The sequence below is a fragment of the Sarcophilus harrisii genome, chromosome 1, assembly GCF_902635505.1.
Source record: "Sarcophilus harrisii chromosome 1, mSarHar1.11, whole genome shotgun sequence".
NCBI classification, from domain to species: Eukaryota; Metazoa; Chordata; class Mammalia; order Dasyuromorphia; family Dasyuridae; genus Sarcophilus; species Sarcophilus harrisii.
This window is the reverse complement of record NC_045426.1, coordinates 180,898,815-180,920,886: the sequence shown is the minus strand read 5'-3', so window position 1 is coordinate 180,920,886 and position 22,072 is coordinate 180,898,815. Positions and strand designations below refer to the sequence as shown.

At 34.7% G+C, this 22,072-nt stretch overlaps 1 long non-coding RNA gene across 1 annotated transcript in view; it reads left to right on the top strand.

Moving 5' to 3' along the window:
• The first annotated feature begins 2,551 nt into the window (after window positions 1-2,551).
• LOC116423413 overlaps window positions 2,552-22,072 on the top strand; it is a 94,609-nt gene continuing 75,088 nt past the window's right edge. The window contains exon 1 of the long non-coding RNA XR_004234023.1: window positions 2,552-2,843. This is a non-coding gene — a long non-coding RNA (uncharacterized LOC116423413). The remainder of the gene's footprint in view (window positions 2,844-22,072) is intronic.

Genomic DNA, 22,072 nt, shown 5'->3' with positions numbered 1-22,072 from the left:
TTATAGCTTAGAGATACTAAAGACTGAACCAGATAGTGTGAGGGAAAAAAGTATTAAATTTGAAATCTAAAGTTCTGGGCATCAATATAAGCTTTGCTACTATGTGACTAACTTGAACACATTATTTTATTTTTCAGGATCCAAGTTTTCTCATCTTAAAGATGAAAAGCATTGAACTATGGTCTCTTCAACTATAAATCTTTTTTTTTAATCAATAAATCAATCAATCTAACTTTAAATCTTTTTATCAATAAATCAGTTCCCATGTGTGACTATATGCTAGGCACTATGCTAGACACTGTAGATAATATACAAAAATGAAATAGCTCTTGTTCTCAAATTATTTACAATGTCATGATGATAATATGTAAAAATATTAAGTATACTAAAAATATACATAATTTTCTTCCCTTGACTCACATAAAAGATTTTGGAATGAACAGTTTATGGAAATAAATATAAAGGGATACTGGCACCTACATGTTTAAGAAAGGACAGGGAAGTACTAGGCTTTTGAAATTCAGCAAGAAATAAAGTGATCAAAACTTAATGAATATAAACATAAGACAAATGTTGATGCCAACCAAAGTTCCTTGACAAAGGAAAATCTGATTGCACTGTGGTCACCTGACCTGAGCAGTAAAAAATGCTTTGGACCAATTTATCCTATAGGGAATGCTGTAACTGAATTGCAAATAAGAAATATAATTTTCCTTATGAAACTGATCCAACAATAACTAGTGTCATCTGTATATAACTTGAGTAAATTTTGAAATTTACTTTTTAAGAAAATTGAAATAATTAAAAATCCCACAAATAACAGGGCTAGTAGCTTAGAAGATCTACATCCGTACAGATTTTCCTTATTTTTTCCCTTTTTCTTCTCATTATTATTAAAGTTCTTTTCTATGGGTTAAAAACAAACAAACACTAAAACAGATGATTCTGAATCAATAGAATTCCTTTTATTCCTCTCTCTGGGATACTTTTTACATCTTAAACTTGGAGAGATATATAGGTTGATAATTATCCTGTAAATTCTGGCTACATGCATAGGAAAGTGGATGATTAAGGCAAAGAAGTTCAAAATTCTTGCCTCTAAACTCATTCTGATATAGGAATCTCACAATATATATTGTTTCTCTCACTTGCTTTTTATTTGAAGCATTTCCCAGTGTCCTTGTGGCTTAGTAATTTAAGAAATCTTTTGCTGCTAGATGTGTCTTAGGTTTGAAAAGGGCCAAGAAGAAAGTTCACAAGGTCAGAAGGACTTATCTATGGGATTAATAAAGCTTTGCATATTGATGATAACAGAGTTCCTCCCTTCTCCAGTGTATATATCAGATTGCTGCTATCATCATGGAACTGCTTACTCCTTGTCCAGAAATTGCCCAATTCTTGAATGTGTGCCCAAATATAAGTTTTAAAATTCCAGCGCCTAATCAATATATGATTCTGAACGAGCCATATCAAAAGAGAAGATAATCACTGGGTGAGCATTTACAATTAAGTATTAAATGCCTTCAGCTGTTCTGAGGAAATGTTCAAATGGCCTATTTTCTACTGTGCTGAATAACGTTCTGAAAGCTTATGAAGGTCTTGGGGTTTGTTTTTGGTTTTTTGAAAAGCCCTTTATTTTTTACAGGTGAGCACCATTTGCTTGGGTAGAGTACAGAAATTCAGAGACCTTGAAGTTATATAGTCAGATACTAGGCCTCTAGTAAAAAAAGCTATTTCTCCTTCCTAATCTTTTATTGTTTGCCTTATCCCACAGACACATATTGTGCAATTATATGCTTTTGAACTGTAAGATAATTAAAAATATTTATGCATTCTCTGTAGTCTATATAATGAATAACTACACATTAAAGGATTTTCCCAAATTAATTCTTTCAGTGTTGCATTGAAAGAAAAGTAAATGGGTGAATATTTTTTCCTCCTAAATCTCAATGCCTTTTATTAATCTGCATACATGTTATTCCAAATATATACATGCATACTCCTACATATATATGTGCGTGGAATGCATAAATATATATATGTATCATACATAAATGATTTATTATAGAAATATCAGTGTTTCTAGATTACACTGCATACGAGATGAGCTGTCATTAGTGCAGAAAGGATACATAGCTTTTCAACAAAAGAAAAGAATGAGGCTGCCACAGTGTTGCAGTGGCTTGGGCGTTTTTTTTTTTTTTTTTCCCAGCATCCATCCCTGCCAATCTTTGCACTGCCAGTAGGGAAAACCATATCCATGGCAACCAACCGTACCATTCCTACCCACATCAATGACGCCTCCCATCTAAACTGTCAAATATTCTATGCACATCATGTAAAATAGGTCTCTTTCCCCTTATACCTCTGTGCATCTCGTTTCCGTGGCTACATGTTTATGCAAATGAGAATTGTCCTTTCTCTCTCAGGTTGATTGAACACTGAATTTGTTTTGCACCTTGGCAAGGCAAAGCCATGCTGTCTTGCCACCTGGTCTACCACATAATTGCAAAAATTACATTATAATGATAACTGTCCCAAAATTAGCCTAATAACACCATCTACCTACCTTGTGAGAGAAAGTAACAGTGTGCAATAAAGAAGGATGTTAAAACAGAGTCGAGATAGGGGAATAATGTTTAATTGGCTCTCCAGAGTCTACTAATTTTCAGAATTGGAAACCTAGTGTTTGATTTGTTCTTTTTAGTCAGTGAGAAGAAAAACATCCTTCATAAATTCTGAATGACAAATTTGCCCATCCTTTTTTGCATGTGGTTCCAGCATCCCAGGGATTCTAAAGTGTCATTTCCTCTTTGGAAGAAAGGGAGCACAAAACATACTAGGTATGTAATCTAAATTTTCACTCCGTATCAAATCCTACCTATAAATTTTTCCCTGTTCCTACTCCTCCCTCATTCCTTCTTCCTCCAACCCCCTTCACATCTTAGTTCAGTGCCTTGCTTTAGCGACAGGGTTAGGATGTAGAATTTGCATAGACTTACATAAATTTAGATGGAAAGAAGGTGGAACACTTTAAAAGGATATCCTTCTCCCCACTCCCTCCCCAACCCTTGGTCTATTGCTTTCCACTAGATTACGCTGTGTGTGTGTGTGTGTGTGTGTGTGTGCGTGTGATTTGTTGCTGCATAGCACAGAATACAATTGGTCTCTCTTTTAGGAAAACAATATTTTTTTGAGTAATGAACAATTGTATTACCTTTTAATTGGGCAGTTTTAAATGGCAATATTTTAATTGATCACTATTTCAATGAAAGAAAATTTATTGTGTTAATTATTTCATCAATAAGATAGAAAAATGGTAGATGAATGATGGTGAATACTATCATTGCTCAAGGCTTTAACAGTAAAATAGCAGCTATATCATAATATTACCCAATTTATTTTTATGGTTAATGCTGAATATGTTTCTCTTCTACCATAAATAAGCATCTACAGAAATGTTGATCTTTTTATTTAATTCATACATTTCAAAGTTTTGGGGTCAATTGAGAGGATCAAACAGTAATAGATGCTCCAAAGACCTCTACTCAACTCCCAATCTGAATTTTTCTGTCATTTAATATGTACTTCCTCCAAGATATCATCCAGACAGCATCAATGTCTTTTTCCTAACCTCCTATATCTATGAGTATTCCCTTTATCCATTTGATCCCATGCAGCCTTTCATTTTCCTCCAGTTATTTCATACACAGATGGTTTGCTTCCCCAATGAAAATGTATACTCATTGAAAAGAGATAATTTCTTTTCCTTCTTGCTTATTTTCCATGGTATTTAGTACAAAGTTACCATTTGAACTGAATATAAAGCCTTAATTATGCAGAGTTTATAGAAATTTAGACAAATAATATCTAATAGATGCTTCAGATGATGTTATAATTGATGACTGTTAGCAATTAGAGACAGCTTTCCATAATGGAAAGAGAGTCTGCCTTAGAAACAGGTAGAAATGGATTCAAGTCTCGTTCCTAACACATACCTTCTCTGACTTTGGGCAAGTAACTTAATCTCTTCATGGTCTAGGCAATTGTCTAAGACCCGACAAGGGGCTGACTTGCATTGCCATAGGGTTCCCTAAATTCTTGGAATAAGAGTTCTCTAAGCCAGAGGTATTGAGGTTCCTAAGTGAGGCCTGAACCAGATTAAAATGTAATTGGGAAATATTTAACAAAATAAATATAAACAAAATAGAACATAATGTTAATGTGTGGTTTTTAAAGTAAATATTCAGCCCCTTATGAATGATTTAATGCCTTTCCTCCCAATCCCCATTTTCTATTTGAATTTGATGTCAATGCACTATACAATTAAAGTTTCAGGTCCAGACTCTATTCCTATTAAATATTTGATATTGGAATGGGAGAAGAAACCTAGGTACGTATTGTAAGTTTAGAGCTGAAGGGGACCATAGTGATCATATAGGCTTAGTATTTTATAATGAGGAAACTGAGTCCCAAAGAAGTTATGTGACTCACTTAATGATATATAAATGGTACTTGGAAAGCCAGACTTTAACTGAAGGTCTTTGAAATGCAAATCCAGCACCATTTCATTTTACCATTTCTGTTTAAACTAAGATTTATAATAAGATAAGATTTCATCCAAGGAGAAACAACAACAAAAAATTTAAATGAGAACTTTTTGTCCTTTTCTCAAGAGGTTTTATTATTAAGATGGAGTGACCATCTGTTTGCTGTAACAGAGGGCAAGAGCCACCTCTATTTCCACTTATTATAATAGTATCACAGGAACATGCAGTTGCTTTCATTGTGTCATTTTTTCTTTTTAGATTTCATACAATTGCATCTTCTTTTAGAGAAAAAAAGTACTTTCAGAAAGATTGTAAAAAAAATAAGGAATATATTCTTTATAATGGAAATAACATACTGTAAATTTTAGAACCCCAAATGTAGTTTTGTTGAAGTTTTTTCAAAATCCCAGAAGAATAGGAACCTCTTGGATTAGGTTAGGAAACTATCTGTGGTCAAAATGAAAAGAAATAAACTGTGAAGAAGTTATGAGACATTTTAAGTCCTATTTCAGTAGGAAGAATCATTTAGATATTCAATTTAAAATAATTATTTTGTCATTTTTTCTGATTGCCACCAGCATTTTTTGTTCCATCCAGGCTAATTCACTGAAAATGGTGTTTGATGGATGGAAGGTAGGTGAATTTTGTCTGATGTGACCATCACATTCCAACAGAGATTGTCTATTAAACCAAAGGTTATAAAAAGACTGTCATATACAAATAAGAGACACTTGAAAACTTACAAAATCTTTAGGTTTTAACTTTGAGAAATACAGAAACTCCAGGAATAAAGTTTTGATTTGATTTGGATATGGAAGTATTCCAGATTAAAGTTTACTCATGTTAATATACATGAGTTCTAGAAGGATATTCCCAGTAATATCTATGAGACCCAGATTTTTGAAAGATACAGAAGTCTCAAGGTAAAAATAAACTACCTTAAAATAGGAGACAGTTAAACAGTGGCAGAGACCACAGAAGTGAAATGGTTTAAAGAAGCAAACTCTACAATGGGAATGCATGTAATATTTATGTAAGTAATAAACAATTAGAGACAGCTTTCCATAATGGAAAGAGAGCCTGCCTTGCAACCTGGTAAAAATGGGTTCAAGTTTCATCCCTGACGCATCATCTCCGACCTTCGACAAGTAACTTAAGCTTACTTAAATAATAAGTACTTACTTAAGTAATAAGGAAAAATATAGATTCTGAGATACCCAGATAAACATGTTTTCATAAACAATCCTTGAGATATTGTGCTTTGGATTAGTATAGGAATTTTAGTGCTTTCACCAGTGGATGTTAACTTTTGAAGAACATGAAGGTGAATGTTTTCATTGACTAGGAAAAGCGAAGGGAACAGTGAATATCATTATACTATTAAGTAAGCTGAATTTGCTAATTTTTTCTCCAAGAAAATGTAGAGTTATTTTACTTTGAGTCATATTCTTATCTTGTTATATATTCTAATTATATAGGTATGGATCATGAACAAAAGAAACTAATCTTCATTAACATTTGTGAGATAGCAATAACCCCTAACCACAAAACAATATTTCACTCAGCATGACACTGGGCCACAAGGATTTGGGTGGTATAGGTAGCAAAAGCATACGACAAAATCTAAAATCCAATTCCTCTTGACCTTAGAAAATTTGGAACAGAACTCCAGGTTTTGTTGAAGCAAGGGAAAACAAAGGTTTAACATGTATAATACTCAACAGAAACCTTTTTGATCTCTTTTAACTGATTTTGATCTTCCTCTACTAATTATATGCCTTTTAGTTCTTGTCTACATTTTCCCATTAATCCTTCACAGAGGCTCTATCCAATACCATGAAGGCTTCCTAAATTCAATACATCCCTCTAAAAACTAATTATTCCACTCCAAAAAACAAAAGAATCCCAACTCTTTTCTGAAATTGCAATTTTTACTGAAGGTGCTGTCATATTTTCAATTAAATGGGTTCACAACCTGAGAGTCATCTTTGACTCCATTCTCCTTCACCTTCTAAATCCATTCAACTCCCAAATTATCCTTATCCAATATTAACAATATTTCATTTATTGGCCCTTTCCTATTCCTTCACCCAGAAGCAGTCCTAATTCATGCCTTCATCTTCTCTTGATAAGCCTACTATAGTGGCCCTCTAATTCTTCTCCCTTCAGTTTCTTCCCTCTTTGATTCATCCTCTGCCAATCTGATATTCCCAAAGCAAAGTTCTAAGCATGTCAATCCCCTTTTCAGAGATTTTTTATTGGCTCCCTATTATTTCTAGAATAAAATGTTAAACACTTTCATTACATTCTGTAGCTCTTATGTGTCAATTCTTCAGCCTCAAAATTCCCCTACCTCCACCTTGCTATGTAAATTTTTTAAGGTCAGTGATTGTTTTTATTTTGTCTAGTATCCTTAATTCTTGGTAAATAACAAGTATTCAAACAGTGCTTGCTTATTTGAGTTGAATTAAGGCTTTCCTTAATTTTTAAAAATATCTACAGTATATCAATATATCAGCCAATAAGCATTTATTAAGGTTTATGTTTTTAGTACTGTGCTAAGGGCTGGTTCCTTATTTACCTCAAGGAACTTACATTCTATACATGTATACATATATACATACATATTCTTACACACATATGTGTGTATGTGTGTGTATATGTGTATAGCTATCATTTTATTGTCCCCACTCAGGCATCTTGAAAGATGGGCAACCAGGACCTAGTACTCTGGCATTTAATCACAAATACCATTCTATGAAGACTGAGCATTATAATTCTTTTACCATCCATTATTACTCCAAGGGCTAGCAATTTCTAACCACTCATGAGTCTATCTCTGTTTTACTTAATAACTGGCTATTCAAGAACAAATTATTCCTAACCCATTTTTTCAATTCTCTCATCCCTATCCTACTCAACCCTATATTACTTATGAACCACTCCAACTCTGTCCCCTCCTTCCAATGGATCCTTCAGAATTTCCATACCATAATGAATAAACTTCCTTTTCTTCTGGACCTTTCTCTCATACTTTCTTTCATCTACTTGCTCTCATTAAACAAAGAATGTTGTATTCCTGATCATTCTTTAAAGCACTGGTGACAAGTTGAAATAGGAACAGGGACCACTAATCTGTACATAATGATTCCTGCAGGCCGCAAATATACTAAGTTTTTTTTTTTTTTATAATGTAATATTGTCTATGTTTGTTGCATTTTTATTTATGTTGTTAAATATTTCCCAATTACATTTTAATCTGGTTCAGGCACACTTGGGAATATTGTGGGTCACACTCACCCTGTAGGCCACATGTTTGACACCAATGTTCTGAAGCATTACTTGTATACTTACTTTATCCCTAAGCTACTTACTAATATTGGAAGGTAAGTCGGCATATTCCTTGCTCCTTTTTAACACTTCCAGATTTTCTTTTTGTTACCATCATTCAGCAACCTCTCCTTCTTGACATTTTATCAATTAATTTTTTTTAAACCTAGACAGACCCTAGTGCTTATTAGTTAACAGTTCAAGTTATTCTCCCTTCTTTCTCCAGGAATTCAGCATTAAATTGATTATCTTCCTCTCCTTCACCTACCCCACTTCTGTACCTAGCTCATTTCTCATACAGTCATACTATTCTTTTTCTAACTTCTGCACTATGTCCCAGGAAGCTCATTATTGGGATAGCTTCATCATCCTGTAAGATCTCTTCAACCTTAATACCATACCAATTTCTCTGATTAGAGAGTGGGACCATGAACTCCAAACTGCCATTTGAGGAGAAGGCACAGCTCAGATATCTCCCCCAATTCTCACTTAAGTGTACCACCCTGGGATTTTTCTGAATGATTTCTTCACTATGTCCCATATCAACTTAGATACCTCCTTTAATCTCTTGCTTTTCAGCTTTCTTTTGTATTAGATAATAAATTCCCTAAGGGCAGGAACTGTTTCATGTTTGTATAACCAGCACTAATTATGATGCCTAGCACATAGCAGGTCCTTAATAAATGTTTATTGACTATTGTCTATTATACTAAGGATCTTCAATATTCATATTGATGCTTCCTTATATATCCAAACTTTCCAGTTTCTCTATATCCCCATATCCTGTTACTTAATCCTCTACTCCAACTCAATTGCACCATACACTCATTTCTCCTCCTAAACCTATACTTGCACCTCTTTACCACTTCTAATACCTCCCTCCTCAGTATATTCTCAGTAGGCCAGTACTTCTATCTTGAATTCATTTTCCTCTTTCCCCAAAACTAATCCTACATTTAAACAATTCAATTCTTGAATATATCTTCATCTTTTCCTTTTTCAAACCCTAGTGCTGAAATATTCCAACTTCCAACTATTCCATTCTTACTCAATTTGGTGCTTCACAGAGCTGGCGGAAGTCACAAAACAGCATAGAATGTATGTACTACAAATATATCTTATTGAACTTCAAATGGAACTCACTTCATCAAGGCAAACCTTTTATTTTTCTCTAATTAATTCCCAACTCACTCCCAGAGAAGTTATTCTTCTTTTCTCTATTCAAGCCTCCCACCTTATTCTCTGCTGTACCTGTCCCTTCACTGCTACTCCTACCTGGGACCCCACCCAGGTAAAGATCTTGCTTCTTTCTTAGTGAGACTTCTTAGATCATTTGATTAAAACTCTATTATTCTCACTTCAAAACTCCTTCATATAATTCTTCCATTTTTTCTCCCTTGCTACCTTCTAATATTCTCATGTCTTTCCTATCCTTAAAAAAGAGACTATCATTCTTACAAACCATATTATCCACATTCTCTCTTTATTTTCTAAGCCACGCACCTTGAAAAAGTTATCTATATTTACTGCCTGTATTTCTTTTCTTTTCAGTCAGCCTTTCACAATTTGTCTTCTTACCTCAACCAAAACTGAAATTAATTCTTCAAAGTTACCAGTGGTGCCAGATCTGATGGTCTTTTCTGAATCTTCATATTTCCTTATTTCCCTGAGCTATTTGAAACTTCTGAGCATCCTCTTCTCTTAGATACTCTCTCATCTCTGGATTTTCATGACACTACTCTCCAGTCTAACTTTCTCTATTTTTCTGATCAGTTATTTATCAAGGTAGTAAAGCAGTTAGCTCATGAAATAGATAAAACACTGGATGTGGAGTCAGAAAGATCATAATTCAAAACTAGCCTCAGATGATTAATTGTGTGACTTTAGGCAAGTCATTTAACCTCTTTTTTTTGTTTCATCTGTAAAATAGGGATAATAATAATCCTTCCATGATTATTGTGAAAATCAGACAGGATAATTTTAAAGAACTTAGCACAGTGCCTGAAATATAATAAGTGTTTAAAAACATTTATTATTATTATTAACAACAACACCCCCATTATAATCAGTCACTCAATCTCCCTTTGCCTGATTCACCATCCTTATCCCTTCCCTAAATTGTTCTTTTTCCCAAGATTCTGTCTAGGTTCCTCTTCTTTTTTCTCTCTATATTCTCTCTGTGAATTCATTAGTCTACCTGAATTTAAATATCCATCTCTATGCATGTGATTCATATATATATATATATATATATATATATATATATATGTATATGTATACACAGCCATACTGTCTCTCCTTCTCATATCACCAACTGTCTATTGGACATTTTAAACTGGTTGTCCTGGTGATGTGTCAAATTCAATATGTCAAAACCAGACATCTATATCTGTCAAAGTCACTATTGTTCTAGTCTTACAAGTTTGCAAACTTGATATTACCCTTGATTCCATATTCTGCCTCACCTTACACCTTCAATCAGTTACAACTCCTCTTGAATGCAAATTTCCATTCACATAAACACCATCTTAGTACAGGCCCTCACTGCCTCTCACCTAGATTATTGCAATGGTTTCCTAATTGACCTCAATACCTCTCCTCTCTACAACTCATTTCTCATATAACTGACAAAGTGATTATTTTTAAGCACAGATCTGACCATGTCAACTCCCCCATTCAAAAGATTTCAGTGCTTATTACCTCTAGGATAATGTATAATCTAGTCAATTTGTCTTTTAGTGTCCTCTGCAACGCGAACCCAACCTGTCTTTCCAGCCTCATAAACACTTTATTCTCCTTCTTACATACAATAGCTTAGATAAACTAATCTCACTGTCCCTCACATAGCTATCTGCCATTTGTGTGAAGGAACACATTTCCTCCTTACCTCCATCTAATGGAATTCCCCTCTTACCTTTGAGAATCATCCAACTTCTATGTGAACTTTTCTTTACTACTATCCTCTCACCATAAATACATTGTGTTTAACTATCTTGTGTGTATTTATCTATTCTCTATATGTTTGTTTATGTATATATTTCTTTGATAGAAAGTAATCTCTCTGAGGTCAGAAATTGTTTCATTTTTGCCTTCTTCAAAATCTAGCACAGTGCTTGATTGAAATAAAATCTTAATTGATTAATGGAGTATCCCCACCTTTGTTGTAGTTTGCCAGTGCCTACTAATAAGTTTTAAACTATTTATTCTTTCAGACTTCGCATACTTCCTGACACATAATAAACACTTAAAATGCTTTTTGACTACTTACTGAGTGACTTTCATAATCTCTCTCTAAGCAAAGCTTCCAGCTCTCTTTGTCCCTTCATGTATGCTATATTCTACCTAAGCTTATCCATTTCTTATCCACCACTCTCATTCTACCTTTTATCATCTTTTTACTTTTGCTCATGCCATCTCTAAATCTCAAAGTGCTTCCCCCCAAACTATTAAAACATTATCTTTTTAAGGTCCATATTAGATGTCAGCTCATCCATGAAAATTTCCCTGATTATGTATCCATGTCCACTCCTACTTCCAGTGAAAGTGATTTTTCTTTTGTGAAGTATATTAGGGTACTTAGTCTGCATCAGCCTTTAGCTTTACCACAGGCTGCCCTATATTATATTTACGGTGTACATGTCTTATTTTCAGTACTATTCTGTCTTTATCTTCCTTTCAACAGAAATCCTGACCTCTATTCTCCAGTTTAGAACTGGTCAATAAAGTGGATTTCATGGAAGAAAAAGACACAAAACCAGAATCTGTCACTTTTAACAGTTTCATGCTTTCCTTATGGACATGATGGAGAGGTATAAAGCTCTGCTTCATGACAAATAGGTGAATTTGAAATCAGTTGACTAAAAGAGTAATTAATAGGTTTATGGCAACTTGGAAGAATCACTTTCATGGAGTCCTGTTGTATTTTGTGTTTTTAATGAATGCCTTGAGTGAAAGTCTAGACGGTGTGCTTGTCACTTTTGTGGCTATGCCACAAATCGAGAAAGGAAAGTTAACATGTTGGATGGGTCAGGATCTGACATTAACAAATCTAATGAGATTCTTTTTGTCCATACCTGTGATTTCATTACTAGAGGGAACTTTGTGTTAAAATTTCCTCAGTCAATAAAGTCCTGCAACTTACTTATAAATCATACTTGTAGCTGCAAAAAAGAATCAACTTCAAAAATATAAAAAACCATGGCCAGAAAGAAAATCCTCTGAAGTTTGGAAGATTTTGTAAATAGTAAGGTCATTGTGAGTCAGCATTGTAACATGGCAATCTCTCAAAAAATATCCATAATTCGATCATAGGATGAATTAAAAATAGAAGTATAACATCCAGAATGAAGAATGTGATAGTCCCATCATTCTTTATCTAGTTTAGACCACATTTAATGTGTAGTGCTATGTTTTGGGTCAGAAATTCTCAGTCATTTCCAATGCCTCATGATGTCATTTAGAATTTTTTTTTGGCAAAGAGACTGGAGTAGTTACCATTTCTTTCTCCAGCTCTTTTCCAGGTAAGGAAACTAAGGGAAAGAGGATTAAGTGACTTGCCCAGACTCAAACAGCTAATAGTATCTGAGGAAGACTCAACTTCCTTTCTCCAGGCCTGGCACTCTATCTACTACACCATCTAGTGGCATGTAAAGTTAAAGGTATCACATTTTAGGAATGACATTGATGAGATAGAGAGAATTTAGAGGGTAACCAGGATGCTAAAGGGCCTTAAGATCTTTTTAAACAATTAGGAATATTCAGCTTAAAAAAAGTAAGAATATTCAGATGGGTAAAGAGAAGGTATAGAGAAGGAATGATTTCTATCTTCAAAAATTTGTAGGGCTTTTCTGTGGATGAGTATTTAGACCTATGTACTTTGATTTTCAATTAGCATCTCCATATGGATGATTCATAGATTTCTCTAGGTGTTCTCTTCTTCACTGAATTTTGGTCTCATGTTTTCAACTGCTTTCTCCAAATCTCCAGCTGCATATACTGCCAGAATTTCAAATTCACCACTAAAATTATCATAACCTATCATTTTTCTTCCAAAGTTTATCAATTCTAACCCTTTTTGTTTTTCAAAAATATGCACAATTCTCCTACTATTTGACCCTATGAGATTGTTTGTACAACTGCTTGTAGAGCTCCAATTAGAGCATACTTTGAGTTGGATGCTCAGGATCAAAAATTCAAATTAATCATTGAATCTTTACTCCTCTTCATGGCCACATCCCAGTTAGTTACTAAGTCTCTGCAAAATGTCATTTATAGCAAAAATATACTTGGTACCTAATTGTTACAAGAACCTACCAATTGATTTCCTTGCCTCCAGATTCTTACATTTTGACATCTTTCATGACATTCATCTTCCTAAAAGACAGTTCTGGTCACACCAATTTCTTATTCACAGACTTCCATGTCTTCTGAATCAAATACATATAAACTCCTTTTCAGGCTTTCAAGTTCTCTACTAGGTAATATTAATCCACTTTAGTATTTTTATTTCATGGCATATTACCTCTTGCTGCTTGCTAGCTGTTTCCTGATTTTGTCTGTTGCTTTTGTTTAGTGTATTGCCCTGAACTGGGCAGACCAAGAAATTCCTCTCCTTGTAGGCCCATTTTAGGTGCCATCTATGTAATGACCCCTTTTGCCCACCTTGAAGTAAATGTTGACTTCTTGAATTTCTCAGACTATTCTGACTTAGGGCAATAAATCATTCTCTAACTTGCATTATGATTATTTCTAAATATACTTCATCCTTCTACTAGACTACAAGTTCTTTGTCAACAGGGACTGCTTCATTTTTCATTTCTGTAGCCATTGTGATTAGCACAGTGCCTTGCAAACAGTGCCTTGAAAAAGTAAGCACTCAATAAATGGCTATTGAATTTAATTGTTTCATCCTGTATTATTATTTCTTGCAAGAAAATGTGACCAATTTTTGTGAAGGTACTGTCATTCTGACGATATTTCTTGGCTGAGACTAAAGAAGAAATAATGCCCTCTGCTCTGGGCAACTGGACACTTAAAATCCTAATGTATTTTTCAGGAAAATTTTGCTAATCTGTTTTAATGGGAGTGTTAGATTTCTAGTTTCTTTATCCCATGTATGTAACAATGTACATATGCTTTAAACAACTGACAAGCCTCTATAAATTAAACAGTTTATCATCAGAGTTTTGAATTAAATGATTACTTCAAAAAAGGTATACATTCATGTCTTTGATTTTGATTTTTAATACTCTTTTTGGAAAGGAGATAGACAGATGAAGAGAATAGGAAGGAAAAAACTAATAAAGATCCTTTAGAACTCTCCAAACAGGCAATATTTTTCTGAAAGCTACTTGTTGCCCAGGAAGATTTTTTCAATTACTGAGCAAATAAAACCAGAATGAATATACTGTGAAATCCCCTGATTTACATGGATTACAGATGGTGTATTAGAGAGAAAACACTAAATTAGAGGAAATTTATGTGATACAATGCCACAAAGTGTACCACTCATCTAGCATTCTTTCAAATATAATAGAAATTGTAATTATATTTTTTAAAGTGATAATATGGCCTCGATTTGTAAAAGATGGATGGAAAGTGGCAATGGCTGACTAAAATATCTATAAATCAATGATTTCCAGTCGTACCTTAAATAAAAGTATCATTCTGTGTCAGATTTTTCTAATTCTGAATGAGGCTGAGAGGATGTTAATAGTTGAGCTGGTAGCAATGTCACGCTCTTATGAACATCATCAAAGTTTCCAATCAATTTGGTCCCTTTGTGGATCATGCCCTATTTTTGTTGGTCTTTAGCACATCAACATTCAGCTAATGCAACAGGAAATCAGTGTTCCATATGTCAGTCTGAAGTCTCTGCATATCTGGGGAGCCATGGGGGCCAGAAATGACATAGCTGAGCAAGATGTCACATTGGTCAGTCTCCTTCATGCTTGAAAACTAACATTCGCACCATCTGGTTCATTGCCAGATACAGATTTTTCTACTAGGGAATACATTTTTCTATTACTAATTGGATATGGCATGTGCTCATGCAAATAGCCAAATTTCTTGATTGGATGTTATTGGTCCTTAAATTAGTTATCAATGCAAGGTCAGTAGTGGCAAAGAAAGAAGTCAATCTTTTCTCCTTTGACTGTGAGATTCCATCACAGTGTATGGTGGGATGCTAATCAATCTTAGATGATTCCATTACATTTTTTTCATGGATATGAAAATTCATTAACCTGCAGACCTATGGTTCTGGATGTTGCAATATTTTGATTCTAGTAGTCATTAAATATCCAACTACTTCCAAGAATTCAGTAGCATCTCCAAGATTTAGAATCTAGTACTTTTTATTTGCTAACTTCTGTTGATGGACAATGGGGTAAATAAAATGAATAATGCAACACTAGCTTGCAGGCAGGCAAAGGGAACCAGCTACTGGGGTTTTATTCATTGAAATTCTCATCAAAATCTACTTCCATTGTGTGCTGTCTATTTTTCTTTTGTAATATCAATTGACTTTTCTATATCTGATCCTCACTCTTTTGTAAGGTGGGAATTATTATCTCTTGTTTATCTACAAAGAAAATAAGATTTAGAAAAGTTAAACGCTTTGTTCATGGTCACACAACCAGGACGTACCAAAGACAGAATTTTAATCCAGGTTTTTCTCGACTTCAAGTCTAGCTTTCTTCTTAATATACTATAATGCCTTTCCTTAATATCCATTGGATCTATACAACAATTTTGTGAGAATGAAGTAGTGCAAAAATTGTTGGACTTTCCATTTACAACTATGTTAAAGTCATTTAAAACTTTCTGAGTCTCAGTGTTCTCATCTGCAGCTCTAAATGATTCAAAGCTGACCCTCAGAAAAATTGAATGATAAGCCCCAGGTCATACAGCTAGTTGAGAATAGTGGCAGGACTATACAAGTCTCTTTACCTCTAGGGCAATGTTGTTGATATAGTTACTATCTTTTCCAAGATCCTCATAAAATGGCCAAATCCAAATCCTATGCATCAAAACATTTTTGTACTTCAAGTAATATTTCCTTTTTTTGTCCTTAGTTCTCAAAGAGCAACATGACATCAGGAAGGTGATGTCTAGACTTGCAAGTGAGTTGAATTTAAGTGAATTTAAGGTTACCTGCCTCATTTTCCCCTCCAGAGCTTTCTGAATAACAGTGGCCAGATATAGATGGGATGACTAGAGATAGCCCTTAGTCTTTTTCAGGTAAGGTCTTTAATAGGTCTCAATTTGACTGAAGAAGCTACATCCATTCAATGATTAAGGTTAGTATCTCTGAATTCCCATAGCACAGGAACACATTCTAGTACTTGATCAGAAATGCTTACTAGCTTCTCAATGGATGCTCCTCTTTTCTCCACTAGAGCATCCATTCCTTAGACACCAACCTTTTGAAGTTATCTTGACACTATATCTGTTATTTTTGGTGCCTGTTCCACGGTATCTGGAACAATGCTTAGCATCATGTGACTTGACTTGATATAGCACCCTTTACTATGTTCCCAACATAAAATATTTTTAAATCATAAACTGTCTCAGGAAAGCTTATAATAATCAATGGATACCACAGTTTTCCACAGGCTCCCATCTTAATGCCAACAAATTATCATGGAAGTCTATCTACGTGTTTGACTTCATAGGCTTAATTGTTGCAAGGAACATGTCATACAGGTATACATTTTCCTGTATACACCAAGAATAATCTCTTGAGTTGTGGTAAATGAACAAACTTGACCAATGATCATGTTTTGTTTCAGAATTCTATTTGTTGAGAGAGAAGACTCATCAGTGCAGTTTATCATATTGCTGTTCTCATTTCAATTACGGCTACCACAGACAACAATTGTTGTTCAGCACTCCATTCATTACATACAAAGCAAACACATATTGAACACTTGTTCTTGATGACTCAAGTCAGTGATTTTTATCCATCATGACTGCGAAGTTCCCACCCTTTTTCTCCATGCCAGTAATCTGCATCTGAATTGCCTGATGATTACTCCTATCATTTCATTTTGCCCACTAAGTTATAAACACTTGCCAGTCTTGAGGCGTGGAGCAAAAATAGATGCCTGAAGGGTCACATTGTGTGTGCAAACATTGAACAAGTTTGTAAAACAGATCTGCATTTTCCCTATTGCTTCATTCTTCATGGCCTCTAAATGGAATGTTTAGCTCACCCCTATTTTTTGTCTAATCTAACGGTTTGCTCATAGACAACCTATTCTGTTTCTCCTTTTCTCTCACTGCTAGAGCAATTTCTTTAGCTATAGAAAGTTGAATTTCTACAGATTTATCAGATAACAGACTCTGTGGCCCTGCACCTCAGTAACTGAACTATGATAGGCACCATTAAAAATGTGGGAAAAGCCTTTTGGTGTATTAAATGCATCTTTTTTTTTCCCTAGCACAATAACATCTTTTGCTATAGATATTCTATGCATTTCCAGGAATGTGGGATGATTTTAACCTCTGAGGAAAGTGGAAGCAGAGCTCTTTGAGCCACTCTACTCAATAGAAGGGTACTCGGCACCACAGCACATAATGCCTTCGTTCAAGGATTTCAAGATGCTTCACAAACAAGTGCTATGCTATTTGGCAGACATCAACACTGATGCATAGAAAGCTAAAGTAACTTACCTGGGGCAAAACAGGTTGTCATTGGCCAATCTTGGTAAAGAACCTTGGACTTTCAACTTTCGGGTTTTTTTTTTTCCTCTAGCCATGTGGAGAAATCATTTTCTCCTTAGCTAGACAAAGCTTTTTAACAGACACAAAACAAATGGTTAGCTGGTAGAAATAAAATAAAAAAAGATCCACTTTGGTTACATCTATTCATCAAGGGAAATGAAAAAAAAAGTTATGCTGCTAACTCTTCCTCAACCCTTCTCTCATAAACAGAATGTCCAATTTTCCTAAAGTTATTTATAGGCAGCTTTCAATTTATGAACTGAGTATGCTCCAAAAGTCTATCTCTACATTAATTGCCTGGAACTCAGCATGCAATTTTTTCCACAGAACTTAAATTACAAAGGTTCCCAGACAGCTCACAAAAATATACTTATTAAATGACTATTGCTGATGTTAATTGTAACATATGCTATAATTTTTTTTAAAAAATCACAAAATATTTTACATACATCATCTCATTCTTCCTCAGAAGATATCTATAAGGAATGTATTACAAGTTTTAAAAATCTTCATTTTACAGAGCATACCTGAAGTATAGAGTTAATAGTATCCCTTACAACCATCCAAAACACTATTTCTATAAGAACATGCATTCCAGGTTTTGAGATGTCAAGAATATATCATTTTCTGCTTCTCCTATGGTGATGAAGGGAAGGATTTAAATGGCATCAGGTGGTCTTCCTACAGTAATAAAAACCTCAATGGGGAATGGGACACTAATGAACAAGGACCTGGGAGTTAAGACATTAAGGGAGGAGAGAGGAGGCTAAACAAATATTCCTAGAAACTGGAAAGTTGTTAGTTTTCATATCTGCATTTCTATTTTTGCACAAGACAAAATTGTTAGATTGATTATCCCAAATACTCTGAATTAGGGAATAGAAGGCAACCATCCCCATAAGGAAAAGGCATGTGGGGGGCATTATGAACTTCCTTATTTTCATTGGTATAAGTAAGCTATTCATAAATTATAGCAATTGTCTGTATAACTCAAGCCAAAATATGCTGGGATTTTCTTGGGATTGTTTATACGTAGTCTTCTTTCTTAAGTGTGACTAGAGAAGACACAATTTTAGTTTCACAGGGTTAAGTCACCATAATATAGTGAAGTGAGGGAAAGAGGTGTCACTTTAAGAGGTGAGGGAAACTCCATTGGAATATGGTACCTATGGGATAAATGAAGGACAGATCAACTGGACAGATAATCCATGCTATATTATTCCAGTCTAGGATAAACAATTTTTGATTATAATACAACTTGAGTAGTCATTGCACTAATAGAATCAAGTTCCTTTTTGTATGGCACGTAAAATGATTCATATATATATATATATATATATATATATATATATATATATATATTTCCTTCAAGTTTACAGCAAAATATTGCTGGTAGGTTTTCTTACCCATTCTGAAAGATAATTATTTTTATTTAGAAATTAATTCTCTCCCTGATATATTTGCTATATGATTCCAAGAAAGGCAGTTTGCCTTTCTATAACTTATCTTACAAACTGGTCCATAAAGCTTAATGAAGCCCACACCCACCTGTGACACTTGCATGAGGGAACAATTAAGTTGTGGAGCAAATTAGGCATTGGATTTGAGTCAAAAACCTGGTTTTAACTCTTAGTTCTTTCTCTTACTAACTATAAGAATAATTTACTTAAATCATCTGTCTGACCTTCATCTTCCTTATCTGTGAAATAGTAATGATATTTGTATTATCTCATACTGTTGTTATAAGGGTTAACTTTAAAGTATTACATAAAAAAATTAATGCTATTTCAAGATGCTATTTAGCACCTTGGAGAAGTTAACTTAGCAGATATTCCCCTTGTGCACACAGATTTATCCCATAATATGGTTGAGTATTTTACTCTTGGGCTATGTTAAATCATCTTGAGAAGTGAACCAATTGAAGATAGCCAGTATGGATTGTTTGTGTCCAGAAAAAATTCTATCATATTTTGGCCTGGATAATTACTTTCATGCTACCATAATGCTCTGTTTTTGATGATATCTCCAAAAATCAACAAATGACAAAGACAATGACAATGACAAGATGACAGTTTGTGAGTTTTATTATTGTGTATTGCCACACTAGAATTATCCATCATATTAGCAAGAACCAGTGGGGAAGACATTGGTGAAACAAATTGTAAAGGAAAATGAAGAGGTTTTTTTTGTTTTTTTTTCATTTTGTAATAACTAAATGGAGCCAACTTCCCACTCATTCTTGATTCAAGCCCCCACAATTTTCACCAGCTTTTCCCCCAAGCAGAACAATGGGCTCAACCCTTATATTTACCATCCCCATATACAATAAAGCCTGTACAATAAAAGAAAAAAAAAAAACTTCCTGAGGAGATTAGTGGCCCTCAGATCACTGGCTGGGGTGGGGATCCGTATAAGGCCAGTGAAATCATTTAGTCTGGCCCGGCCAAGGCAACCACAAGCAAAAACAACTTCTTACTGATTGAGTTCTGTAAGCTGATAATTTTGTATTTCCTGGGAATGATGTTACAAATATCCAAATATTCCTTGGCTAAAGAATGATTCCCCACTCCTGCCTCAGAGGGAAGAATGAGGTCTGATGGAGTACCTTCCGAAGGTAAAAGGATTCTGTTCAGGAGGATTGTGAGATTCAAATAAGTAAAGAGATGTAAAGTACTTTGTGAACCTTACAGCATTGTTTTTGTTGCTCAGTCATTCAATCATGTCTGACTCTCTTCATGACCCTGTGGACTGTAGCATGCGAATACTGATCATGAGCTTTTCTTGGCAAAAACTGCTGTTTTTGCCATTATTTTCTACAGTGGATTAAGGCAACCAGAGGTTAACTAACTTGCCCAGGATCACATAACTAGTAAGTGTTTGGGGATGAATTTGAATTTAGGTCTTCCTGACTCCCAGGTTCTATATACTGAACAGCCTGGCTGCCTCCAAAACATTATAAAATGCCATTTATTTGTTTATTTATTTTGTTTCATTCTTTGAGTCTTCTACTGTAGTCCTGCCAAGTTTATAGAGCAATAGAGGAGTATACTTGTTCTGAATAAATGCACACACATTTTAAGTTTAATACACATTATTAACAGCTTAAATCTAGACAATCAACAAAACAATAATCCAATCCTGATTTATATCAGTTGGCAGTTTCTAAGGTCTAAATGTTCACACTGAAAATTTAACAATCGGCTTAGCCTCAGGTTAGAGTTTGTACCATCATTCCCCTGACTCTGTCCCAGGTGGCACTTACCCCTAGAGGCTTTGAAGATGAAATAGTAACCCTCTAGCAGAATGGAGTTAATCATGGGCAGCACATAGAAAGCCTCAATAAAGCACTGGGGTTATCATGTACTAATCAGCTACCCCTGGTCAGGTAACTTCACAGGGTTCAGCCTCATTCCTTGCTATCTAGCTCCAGGACTCCTATCAGTCTTTGCCCAATTTAGCATCCCTTTCAAGTCTGCTGAGTGTCTGTCTGCATGACTCTGGCTTGATTGCTTAGTAAGGCTGCTATTTGCAAGTACTATTAATCATCTGTTGGCTTCTTCCTTTCAATGGGCTGTTTGGTCTCTCACACCTGCCATAACTCTGAAGAATTACTTTCTAGCCCCTCTCTAAGAATCTGGCAAATCATCTTCTCCCCTTAGAGAAAGAAGCAGTTAATAACTATATAATTTGATCCCCCCAAAAATAAAAAGAGCTCTTCCCTAGACTTAAACCTCATTTGAGGAAGAAGTAGGTCTTCCCATTGAAGTTGTGTTTGGTGAACTTCAGTTAAGTGTTGAAAAGTTGCCACCAGGACATCAGAAAATAATAATGTCTGTGCTTTGAGCATAGACCCATCCTTTGAAAACCCCTTGTGTGAAGATTCAGTAACAGGTAAAGGCTCTGAATACTTCAACAGCATTTCAAAGAAAATCATTGAATTTGAATATGACAATAGCAGTTCCCATATGTGACTCAGGAAAGAACACAATACAGGTAAATGAAGATGCTTTGCTAAATTTTTAGCTCTTTTTCCCACTTGGGTATTGGGACTTCAGAGGAATGTGATCCTTTGGTGTGATAGTTTCAAAGAGAAGGAGAACAAGAAAAGGAATCATTAAATGAGACTCAATTTTAAGACTCTGCCATTATCTAGGGGTCAATGCAGGAGAATTGCAAATTAAAAAGCAGCCATTCTTAAATATGAAACATGCACCAAACAACAACTTGAGTTTGAATTTTTAATATAGCATGGGAACAAAAGAATAACTGTCTTCAAGTACTGGGTCCACAGGTATAACCAATCATGTCATATAAAAGACGAATCTTTGAGAAGTCTGCGTTTAGCTGTAAACACTTTATGACCTGACAGGCATACAGAAAATATAAGTTTGAAGACTGTAAATTACCAAGAAGAATTTCATTTGTTTCTTGTGCTTTTGGACTGAGACCAGCACTGTGTCATGCAC